The sequence below is a fragment of the Notechis scutatus genome, chromosome 4 (assembly GCF_049901735.1).
Source record: "Notechis scutatus isolate UNSWTSFEM ecotype Mainland chromosome 4, rNotScu1.2, whole genome shotgun sequence".
NCBI classification, from domain to species: Eukaryota; Metazoa; Chordata; class Lepidosauria; order Squamata; family Elapidae; genus Notechis; species Notechis scutatus.
This window is the reverse complement of record NC_142012.1, coordinates 27,184,429-27,197,168: the sequence shown is the minus strand read 5'-3', so window position 1 is coordinate 27,197,168 and position 12,740 is coordinate 27,184,429. Positions and strand designations below refer to the sequence as shown.

Sequence of the window (12,740 nt, the reverse complement as noted above, 5' to 3'; positions counted from 1 at the left end):
TTTCTTCTTTTGTGCAACTATTTCTTCCCTTATCTCATCTTCAGTTTTCTCTTTTTCTGTTCCCTTTCAGTTATATAAACCTCTCCTCCTACCTTTTATCTTTTTTTGATGTTTCCAATGGAACCAAAGAGAGGAATTTGTGTATAGAGATAGTCTTCAACTTATAACAAAATTGGAACCAGTTTCTTTTGAAATGCAGTCATTAAGTGAGGCATCAAATGACTATACCCAATTTTTTGGTTTTTCTGCCAAGGTTGTTAAACAAAACATCACATGTCCATGACTTAGAATCTTCCCTGCCGGTTTCCTCATTGACTCAGAAACCAACTGGAAGGATGCAAATAGCTAGCACATGATCCTGGGATTCTACCACTCGCATAAATGGGAGATGGTTGCCAAGCACTTGGATCATGATCACATGACTGCAGGGAACTTGAGATGGTCGTAAGTGTGAGGGCCAATCATAACTCACTTTTTTCAACACTGTAATAACTTTGGATGGGCGTTAAATGGTTGTAAGTTGAGGATTTTTATCATGTCTCTTTTTATATGTGCAAGTGGATGTTTTTTGTGAAAAAGATAATGGAATATGCAGCTAGAGTTCTTATTTTCAGGCAAAAGTTAATTGGATTGTTTTTGAAAAGCTATTTTCAAAATAAAGTTGTTCTAAAGGACATCAGGATTGGGGATCAAATGGATCTCAGGAAATGATATTCTGTAAACTTGGCTGCTTATAGAGTGTGTATGGAAAATGAAGGCAGCTGAAATCAGGATCTCAGCTTAATGTAAATTCAATGACATTTTAGATCCCTTGCTTTACTTATTGGTATTTTACTACAGATGTTTACTATTTGTATTTTTATTATCTTTTTTTAATTTGTCTTTTGTCTCTGCACTCTTTTTCCAAAATGTCTAAAGCAAGGGTGTCAAACTCACGTCATGTCGTCATGTGACGTATCACAACTTTTTTCCTCTTCACTAAAACATAGGTGGGCATGACCAACGCATGATGCATCCAGGCCGCGAGCCGTGAGTTTGACACCCCTGGTCTAAAGCAAAGAAGCAGTTATTACTAGAACATCTGTTCACATGCAGTATACTTGTAAGAAACACTTAAAGATACCATTGGTATATTTGTTTAAGTCTCATTTGTCTAAATAAGAAAATACGGTTGTCATTTTCAATCTTATTAAGACAATTTGTTCAGTTTTGAAATTATCCTAATATGTCAAGAATTCCATTCTTAATACTCATCCTATACGGTCACATCTGGTTGGCACAAGGTTGGAGATATTGATTGTGCAAAATGATCCACCATATTAATTTTTACTATACAAGTAACAATTTTTCAAAGTAGCTTTTCCTTATCTCAAAATCATTGTTGAGTTTGAACAACTACCAATTATTTTGAATAGTATTTTCACATAAACTATTTATCAAACTGAATACTACCTATTATATGTAAAGGCCCTCAAGTTGCTTATCACCAAAGCTAGATTAGGATCTTATGTCTCTCTATAACTAACAGAGGATATTTATCATTTGAAAATATTATAAAAAGATTCTGCCCAAAGTAAACTAACATGAAAACAATTTCAGAACCTGAAGCCACTGATAATCTATCTACAACCTTTTTATCTACAAAAATATGATTTATTGTTTGTAAGTGTATTATTATCTAAGGACACCACGTTTAAGAAACTAGATATCCAGCATTCTTCATATGTTCAACACAATGTTAAAAAACAAAACAATTTGTATGTTGTAATCAAAACATTCTGACAAATTTGTGAAAGGCTAACTGAAAAGTAGAATTCTGTCCTATTGTGCATGTTTATTATAATACAGCTTTTAATTATAGTGATATGCAATTTTTGCTATATAACCTCAACATCAACTAACATTTATAACAAGCTAGCAATCATATCATACTTTAATTGGACTTTCAATACACTTCAAGTGAAGCTGAAAACCATTCAAAAAAAATCACAGAAATGGAACCATGTTAAAGCAGAATTACTCCCTAAGGATTCAAACAGTACACAAAAAGTACAATTTAGAAATAAATTATATGAAGTTTTTAAAATGTAAGGTTTCTTACTGTGTACTCTGATGTACTAGTCTTAAAATAACTTTAAAGACATAGTAAATAGTCCAATAGTAAAAGATACTCTGATGTACTAGTCTTAAAATAACTTTAAAGACATAGTAAATAGTCCAATAGTAAAAGATACACTGTGAATAATTTTACTGCATGAAATAATTTTCAGATAGGGGGCGTGCATAAGCGCACCAACGTGCCTACCGTCCCTGTCCTATTGTTTCCCTTATTCTTTTATTTTTCTTATATGTACCCATTTCATGTATTCACAACTATGTATACACTTATACTTATTATCTTGTAAACAATTGGCAAATCAAAATAAATAAAAATAAATAAATAAAATCTAAGTATGAGAATATACATACCACTATTCTATTTATTCATGTCTTTTTCTGAACTCACTAGATCCAGTGGCCAAAAAAAATCAGTTCCTGATCCTTATAAGAAGTAACAGAAACTATTTCACTTGCCAAATTTCTCACTTATATACACAAGATATTTGCTTTGTTTAAAGGAGTAGTCCACATAATTACATAAACATCTCAGAAGCATCTTTCCATTTCAAATAACTTATTTTCTATATTGTGAATGTGAATGCACATTTTCTCTCATTCTTATATATCAAGCATTCAAATTGATTGCCAGTCTGATCAATAGCTACCTAGTCAACTATAGATATGTTTTACATATATTATTTCTAATTCATAAGTGAATGGGAGAGGGACAGTTTCCTTCCTTTTGCAATACTCATAAATAGATAAACATCATAGATAACATCTGTTTTAAGAGGTTTGAAAGATCATATAGAGCAGCGGTCTCCAACCTTGGCCGCTTTCAGCCTGGAGGACTTCAATTCTCAGAATTCCTCAGCCAGCTGGCTGGGGAATTCTGGGAGTTGAAGTCCACCAGGCTGAAAGCGGCCAAGTTTGGAGACCCCTGATATAGAGCAGATGGGGGGGGGAGAGATAACAGAGTTAAAAGGATAATTGCCACAAATATAAGAATTAATCTTGCCCTTATTCTTAAGATAAACTCATAAAACTTAATATCGTTACTTGAACCAGCCTAGGTAAATAGGGATATGCCAAGCAATATCCATAGTTGCTCAGAAATAGTGAAATCAAAAAGGCAAGCTGCAAGTCTGTTGAAAAAGTAACCTCTGAAAACAAGAACAAATTCAGATCAAGTAAAAAAAATAAAACTAATAAGAACGAATTAGAAGAATCTGGGGAAAGCATCTATTTCATAGTTTCCAGGAGGTAATATGTAAGTATTTCACTATCAGTCTTTAACATTAAGACTGCAATAAAAATAATTTATGTACTTTATAAAAACTACAGTATGCTCATTTCCATTATTTTCTGATGCAAGACCAGCAATTACACAAACATAACTCAAAAATGTTTGTTCAGAAGCATGTTCTCTTAAATCCAGTAAAATTTGTTATCTAAGGTACTCTTTTAGGATTACATGTATAACAAAATGATGACAGAAGAGGCCATAACCTATTATTATTCCCTCCAGAGTAAACCAATTCATTCTTACATATATTCCTTCTGTAGTAAGGATAATTTAAGACTTAACTTTTCTAAATAGAAAATAAAAAATAAAAAAAATAACTTTTGTGTAGACTGTGTAGAATTTTAAAAAAATTTACTCAAGCCCTTTCCATTCTCTATTAATAATTTATCTCAATAAAGTTTAAAAACTATGTTTTTTATAAACAAATTATATTTGAACTACCATTGTAATACTAAAGAAGAAACTACTGGATAGGAAGTGAAATATTTCAAATTAAAAAGAAGTCCAGTTGTCATGACTCAACTTCCATCCAATGTGGTTTTATTTTGACTCAGTATACTGTACAAACCCTTTATGTTTTCATATGTATTGCAAACTCATACAATTGTGATTTAATAAATCATGGATAAGCAAACTAGGCCTTATTTAATTATGTGAATGAAACTATGTTTGTTTCTATGTAAATACTTAAGTTCATTTAAATGAGTGTACAGAAAATAGTATAACTGTAAAATGCTATGCAGAAAAAATAATATATTCAGAGAAGTTTCCCACTGAATTTAGTAGCAATTAGTGAGAAGTAAATATATAGTCACATTTGTTTTTGTCGGCCCTTCCATTACCTGAGTTTTCACATACTATACATATAATCAAAAGTATACACAAACACTTCATAGGTATCTGTTTTCAAAAGATTATCGTGTTAGTTGAAACAAAAGCCAAGTCCTCTGTCAACCTTATGACCAGCAAATGTATTATGGGATAATTTTTGATAACTAAGGTTCACTTCATCACACATGGAGTTTAATCTTAGCAAATACACATTTACATTTGGTAGTATATTATACATACAATTTATATACAATAAACCATATAGACAAATATGGTTTTCTTTCAGAATGATATCCTATGCATCTGGTGAATAAGACTATAGTAAATAGAGATCTAACTCTGCAACAAATGTACCTGTTGGCATTATACAAATTTTCATTGTTTTAAACAATATATGGGGCTTTGAAGCAACATACTTTAAAATATAATTTAAAACTTTGCAATAGAGGAATGCAAGACTCAAGGCAGAATGTTTGATTCCTCAAATATAAGGAATCCCCAACTTTTAAGCAAAATTAAAATGAGAACACTATAACTGCTGATAACTTTATTTAATAACACACTGTTTTAACATTAAGCGGTGTTGCCCATTGTGTAGACAGAATATATTTAAATACACTTTAGTTTTATTGCAAACGGGGAACCCATTCTGGGTAAATAAAGCTTACGCTATTGAAGGTAAAATGCCAAACCAGACTACTTCTCATCACCCACTAATCAGCCTGTAGTCGAATTATTGCCTCCATGGTGCAAGAGGTCAGTGTACTTAAAACTACTTCGTTTCTAGGGAAAGAAAAAGAAAACAGTCCGAGTTTCCTAACTGGCCCTCTCAAACCCTTCTCTTCTCTCATTAGTTGTTCAACAAAGGCATTTAAAGTCCGTTCCCCCCACCCACCCACCCCCGATGTACTAATGCTGTTTCTTTTTCTTTTTTTCTTTCTTTTAGGGCTGACCCTGAGGGAGAACCCCCCGCCGTAGATAACAGGGTGGGTCACTGAGCGCAGCAGACCATGCAGACAGTCCTGCAACGTGAGGCGCATATGAAACAAGGGACAGCGACTGCCCTTTCTATCCCACCAGGAGCCATTCAGGACAGAGCCCAGCCATTCTCTCCGGCATCCTTCCCATCCCTTTTCTCAGGCGATACCGGGGAAGAGGGTGGGGAGGGGGAAAGCACCACGTGCATGCCCCAACTACCGGGCCTGGAGACCCCAGGATGCTAAGATTAGCCCCCGCACCTACCCACCCACACGACCTCCCCCCCTCCCTCCACCCCCCCTCCCCACCCACAACTTCATTCTCCGTTTCACTCGCCTTGCACACTTCGGAAGCTACAGCAGCAGCGGCGTCGGCGTCCAACCGGCTTTCCAGGGATAACGAAGCGGAGCTGGGACCAAGCGGAGAGATTGGCCGGGATCACCCTTCTTCACCCCGCCGGGGGAGGAGGAGGAGGAAGCGGCCAACAGGATTAGGCAGCAAGTTCGAGGGAAACGGGGCTCCTCCACTTCGGGGGGCTTCCGAGGCGGACACCGCTTGACGTTCCAGGACTGGTCCCCGAAGCTTTCGTCGCCTCAAGGCTTCTGGGAAACTCAGTGGCGGCGGCGGCGGCGGCAGCGGTGGGGCCGGGAGTCGCTTCCCGCGGAGCAGCCGCTGCCGCCTCCACCACAGCGCTACCCGCCGCTTCCCCCGGGACCGGTCCGGCCACCCCCGGCCTTGGAGGGGGAGGCGGCCAGAGGGTCGGGCCGCGGCCCCAGACCGGCTCTCGCTTTCATACACTCCCGAGTGAACCGCCGCCGCCGCCGGTGGTGGTGGTAGTGGTGGTGCTAGGGCCCCAAGCAGGCAGACGGAGCGCGGAAGCGGCACCGGGCGGCCAGGGTCAGCGCCGCTCCCGCCCCGCGCCCAGGCATGTGGGTAACGAATTCTCCGTGCGGGCTCCGGTCACTCCGCGGGACGGATTCTGAGGGAGGACGCGGAGAGCCCCGCTTCGGCCTCGGAAGAAAAGAGAGAGAGAGGGAGGGAGGGAGACGCGGAACCACGAGACGGTCCGCCCGGCGGTACAGAGCCGCTTCTTTGCCTTCCCTCGCATATACAGCCAGCGGTGGGAGGGAGGAGGGAAAGAAGGGACGGCCCGTCTACGGCGGCGCAGGTGGATGACAGAATCGTAGCCTGGCAACAGGAACCTTCCCCCCGCCTCCTACGGACGCGAGTTAATGACGTAAAGAGGTTGAAAGGCTGAGTGCGTTCGTGGAGCGGGTTGTGTAATCCCGGACGCGGGGATCAATCATTCAGACGGGAGGGAAAGCCTGGTCCTTTATTTGGTTTTGCGCAGTCGCAGTTGGCGAATTAAACAAAGAGGTTGGAGTTCGGTGAAGAGGTGACTTCGTCCATGGGGTCTCCAACCTTGGCCACTTTAAACCTGGAGGACTTCCAGAATTCCCCAGCCAGCAAAGCAAACCTGGCTGGGAATTCTGGGAGTTGAAGTCCTCCAGGCTTAAAGTGGCCAAGGTTGGAGGCACCTGGTCCATAAGACGGCAGTTGTGTCTAATCAACATGGGAGATAGGAGCAGTAGTTGGGGGTGGGGAGAGAGCCAGATTTGCCAAACACAAACTTGATATTCAGCTGAGATCTTAATACCAAGCAGCCATAATGGCTATAGTGGCTATACTCCTTGACAGCACTTGGTTAACTATGGTTAATTTTTCATTTCTTCAAGCAGAGGTTTTTGATTCACACAAGCTCACTGGTGGATTCACTGTACTGTAAATGAGGCATCCTAGATTGAATTACTTCCTCAGCCATGGAACTAATTTGTTACGTATGTGCAATATGGTGTATTCTGTGTTCTGGGTTATGTTGAGTGAACCCAAAACAAAGTACTATATTGCATAATACCATGTTGGCATAGTATGGTTAAGCCAGTAATGGTTCAGAAATCATTCTGTAGTATGTTGTATGAACTTAGGTGCCAAATTACTTGAACCACTAACTTTCATAGCCAATCTGTTAAAAGGTTTGATTTTGAGAAAGAACAATGAATGAAAAGTTAACAACATAATGCTAAAAATAGATTTCCCCACTTCACATATTGTTTTACCTAAGTATAACTATTGCAACACCATTGTAAATGCTAACTCGGGCTTCTTATTTTATTTTAAAAATGCTGAGTGGTTGACTCTGTTATCCTAATCCACAAACTAGCTTTCATTGCTTGACAAGAACTACTGTATATTTGGGCTTTTTATGTGAATGTTGCCTGTGATCTATTTCAAATGTTGCCTTACTTGCTCTTAAACAAGCTATATTTATGAGCCGCGGTGGCACAGTGGTTAGAGTGCAGTACTGCAGGCTACTTCTGCTGACTGCTAGCTGACTTGCAATTTGGAGGTTCAAATTTTACCAGGCTCAAGGTTGACTCAGCCTTCCATCTTTCCGAGGTGGGCAAAATGAAAACTCAGATAGTTGGGGGCAATATGCTGACTCTGTAAACAGCTTAGAGAAGGCTGTAAAGCACTGTAAAGTGGTATATAAGTCTAAGTGCTATTGCTATATTTAACATATATGGATAATCTGGCGCAGGGGTTGCCAACCTTTTGGACCTCAGGGACCACCAAACTCATAATTTTAGATCCCAGGGACCACTAACCGATTTGTGGGTGTGGCCTAATTTGTGGGTGTGGCTTGGTGGTCATGTGACTGTCTGGGCATGGCTTGTATGTAAATATTATAAATATTTATATAAATATTGATTTTTTTTATAAAAAAGGAGCAACTTTTATCCAAAATCAGGCAAAGCAGGCAGATTGGGTTGCTCACACAATCACAGATTCATTCAGAGATCTATCTATCCGCCATTGGCTAGCTCAGTCTTTCACATAAAATTTGCTAGCAAGCAAACTCACAAAATTAACTCACAACATACCATGCATGTAAATATTGAATTTTTTTATTTTAAAAAAGAGCAACTTTTACCCAAAATCAGGCAAAGCAGGCAGATTGAGTTGCTCACAGAATCCTTCAGTAATCTATCTATCTGCCATTGGCTAGCTCAGTCTCTCAAATTTGCTTGCTGTGAGTCTGCACTGAATTTGCTTGCAAGCAAACCTTCAGTCCTAAGGGAGGTTCCTCTGTGCTGAGCCGAAGATCTAAAGACAAGCTAAAAAGCAAGAAATCTAACCATTTCCTGTTTCCTAGCTAATCTAAATCTCATGGCACAGCAGAACAGATGATGGTCGGAAAAAGGAAAAATAGCAATTTAGCAGGCAAGTTTACCGGGTAAGTTTACCGAGTAAGTGGGTGGGGAGGGTTCCCGCGGGCCATGTGGGTGGCGCAGCCTTGTGTTTCTGTGCAGCCTTGATTAATTGCTTTGGGAGGGGGTGCTCTGAGGGTGAGATTTCTCTACGGCCCACCAAAATTTTCTCACGGTCCACCAGTGGGCCCCGGCCCACCCTGTTGGCGACCGCTGATCTAGTAAATCTGATGATTGCAGTCAAATAGCAAGACTTTTGACCCATTTGCTGCAGCATCTAATAAAAATACAGTTTTCCAGTATTTTCAATAAGACTGTGAGAAAACATTTGCTGATTCTTCAGCTAAATAGCAGAGAGAATGTTTTAGCATTCAGAAGGCTCCTTGCTCAACTTCTAGCATTACTAATGTTAAAAGGAGCAAACGATAAAGGAAAATCTCTACCTGAGACTCTGGGAAAGTTCTGTTGAAGCAAACACTTTTGAGTTAAGATAGGCAAATAGTGTTACATGTTATAAATGTTGTCATTGACTGTCTTCAGTTATTGGCCAAAAATATTGGGTCAAAGACAGTCTTCAGGCAATAAAGGATTAGCCATCCTATCCAAATTGACATGAATATTGGATGTTGGCATATCCAATTCTCACTAACTCAAAAGTCTTACTTAACAAACCACAACAATTACAACAAAATCAAGCAATTCACATTATGATCATATGCAGGCATTTCTACTCACTATATGAGTGGCCTGAAGAGATCCACATATTTTCAAAGTTATGCTAGTGAAAATTAAACAATAGAAAACATTGATGCTACATAATTCCACAAGTGGCAAATTTATGGCTAACATCATCCCTTTTCCCAGCTGAGTTTGTATCTTTCTTAATACTTGGAAGTGTATTCAAGGACTAACAGAATACCTACTGCTCCCTATTGTTTAGTTGCTGAAAAGGCTAGTTTTTCCATATCAACAAAGAAATGGCTTTGGCTAAAAAAAAAAAAAATCATTTCCTGAAGAGGATGTCTAAAATGCCAAGCATCACTAATACCTCAAGTCCATCACATGACTTGCTGGACTTATGACATCAGTTCCATGGAGTCTAGCAGGCCATGTGACCACAGGTGCACTGCAACAGCTTTAAGGACTAGTCATAAAGGTAGTTTTTTCAGTGCTGTTGGAACAATAGAGATTTGTAAGTATCTGATGTGATGTACTGCCCTAGGTAAATCTCAGATGAAGTCCAGTTGCTTTTCCATGAACCATCTGATAACAACCCATACTTCAAAGGTATTGTAATGTACAGGTAGTCCTTGATTAATGTCACCCTGTTTGGTGACCATTCAAAGATCATTCAGTGCAGTGTGACAGCACTGAAAAAGTAGCTTTGTGACCAGTCCTTATAGCTGTTGCAGTGTACCTGTAGTCACATGGTCATGTGATCTGCTTGACTCCATGGAACTGATGTCATAAGTCCAGCAGGATCATGTGATGCTTCACTTAAAACCATATCATTTAGTAATAGAGTTGCTAGTCCCAATTGCAGTTGTTAAGTGGAGGACTAAGTCTGGATTTTGCCAAAACATTGATCAGGTTCGTTTCTGATCCTCTAGGATCCGCCAGTTGAAAATCTAATTTTCAAAGGAAAATGTAATGCCACGCTGCAGGGGCTGAATAGCATTTCTTGTAACAAGAGCCATTTTGTTCCTACACTGGGAAATCAGACAAGGATATCAATACCACAGGTTCTTCTTTGTATTGATTGGGAATTCAGACATTTGGAGGACATCTGAATGAAAAGGGTGATTCACATGCATCAGTCCAGGTTAATGGATACAGATACATACCACCAGCTACCATCTGATTACACTAAAAGGCTGGTAAAAATGATTCCATTCCCAAGAGTGGAATTTACAATGGGAAACTTTCAAACCCAAATGATCTCTTCATTTTAAAGAATTACATCTGAAAGATTTTGGCTAAGGATCTCTTCCTCATTTCCCACTCCCTTTGGCATCAGATCCTCAACATACTGTATTGTTCCTATCCCAGAAAATAGTTGGTTGTTTTATAAGAAATGCTGAATTATTTATGTAGTTCATAATTCTTCTATGACTGTGGTTACTTCAGATGTTGGCCTTGCATTGTTCTCGCTTTTAAAAAATTTAATAGCAACAATAAAAAGAAAGCTCTCCCTAGTATGTTTCTTCTGCCACACTGTTATACATCATTATTCAGAAAGATGTTTCCAATTATTTACACTAGCTTCTAGAGCAGTACATACAGCCATGCTGTACTTTTCACCACACCATTTTAAAAACGAGCGAAGTTATGCTCAGTTGACTTTAAATTTGAAATGGATACCATAAGTTTTTATCTGTATGATACCTATTTTAAATGTGGTCAATCAATCAAATAGTTATTGCTGTCATAGATCAGTACAAGCAGAGTGCTCTGTGGATAAAAGAATGAATGAAAATATACAGTAAGTGTGTGTATTAGATTAAATAGACTTCAAATTAAATAAAGTTTAAGAAAAAGTTAAAATACATTTGTAAAACAACCTAAGTAACATCTGTAAGTGAGGTCCAGGTTGCAGCCTACATGTAGTCATTGTATGTTTTGAGCGGTGTGCTGGTCTAGTGGTGAAGACGCTCACCTCCCACTCAGAAAGTTGAGAGTTCAATCCTAGATAGCAGCAGATGTTTCCAGAAAGAAAAAAAAATATCCGCTGCAAACTGTGTGTGGTATCAGGAAGGGGATCCGGCCAATAAACACTCAGCTCCATCCAGCTTCCCCAAGTCTACCCCGAATTAAGGGATTACAGGGTCATAAAAAGGGAGTTGTATGTATGTATGTTTCATCACATTTCCACAAAATTCTGCACAAATATGAACAAAGCATGGTTTTTGGTTCCTTTTCCATCCTCCCAAACATATTCAACTGACTGACAATGAGGAGGAGGGCTACGAATGGAGCACTCAGCAATATTCTAAGGTGCTACTGAATACATAAACATTTTTCTGGGGGTTTTTTCTTGTTGTTCTTACCTGGGCCATGACCCTTTTTTGAATTTGGTCTTTTTTTTTTTTTTTTTTTTGCTGTCTTTTGCCTCACATACATTTAGTCCTCAGTGCTCGGTGGTAATTACCTTGTTGATAAATACACATAGTGGTGAGCTCTCTATGTGATTTTTTAATGTAATTTTTCCCAACACTTTACAGGTTGGAAAGAAGGCCAATAGAGCATGTTTCATCCAACCCTTTTTGCCTTGGCTGCCTCATCAGAAAGGAGGAAAAAGGATGGTTTGGGAATGGAACAGTCAGCAAAATGTGACCTGCTTCCTATTCCATTAAAAATACATGACAGAGATATTTTTTTTCTGAATTTTTTCTACACAGTTTCTGGTTGGATCTATTCCATTTTTGAATTTGACTGTTGTTTGGCAGCTTATCCTGACATATCAAATTTTCTCTTGCTCTGGTTTTGGAGTTATCCAGTTGATAAATAGTCAATCCTGAGACCTAGTAGTACATAATTTATTTCCAACATTCTGCTGGGATGGAAGAAATAAAAAGAAAGGAAATTTATATTTTTCACATGTATTCCCTTACCATAATTTTTTTAGCTTATATTACAATTTAGTAATGTAAATATATGACTTTTCTATATAGCAGCATAATTTTGTACTTAGTCTTTAAGCCCAAAGTGTTCTGCTTACATTTGGTAAAGTACACAGACCATTGGACAAATATTAAACTGTGAGGATGAAATTAATTTCTTTAAAAATGCAGTCATGAGATAATTCATCAATAAACTAGTAAATAATGAGCATATATTACTTTATTTCTGGACTTATGCCCATGATCTCTTTTCCCAACTATTGATTTCATTTAATTCCCTGATTTATTTGTAGGCTTAGGAGTGACTCCAAAGGATAGTTGGTTAGATTATCCGTTAAGTATTCAATGCCAGGTTCTTCACAACTTAGTCACATTCTATTAAGAGACTATGCTCAGGATCAAATTTTTCCTCCCTTAATAATAATCTTTGCCAACTCTTTGATTTCTAATTGGTTTTATGTTCCTAACATGTTTTGCATAAGTTCTTGGATATTTTTAGAATGTCTAGATTTCATCAAAAGCGAAAACCAGAAAGACGTGAGTATTCTAACTCTGTAGTTTCATATGAACTTGCAAACTTTAATTTGATAAATATTTGTAAATAATTTATTTGTAGCATTCAGATATTCTGAAGGC

At 38.5% G+C, this 12,740-nt stretch overlaps 1 protein-coding gene across 1 annotated transcript in view; it reads right to left on the bottom strand.

Annotated features, from left to right (window-relative positions):
* Positions 1–6,343, bottom strand: part of FBXW7 (F-box and WD repeat domain containing 7) — a 122,433-nt gene extending 116,090 nt beyond the window's left edge. Inside the window, exon 1 of the mRNA XM_026668751.2 lies at positions 5,552–6,343. The gene's annotated coding sequence lies outside the window, so the exon portion shown is untranslated. The remainder of the gene's footprint in view (positions 1–5,551) is intronic.
* Between the last annotated feature and the right edge of the window lie 6,397 nt (positions 6,344–12,740).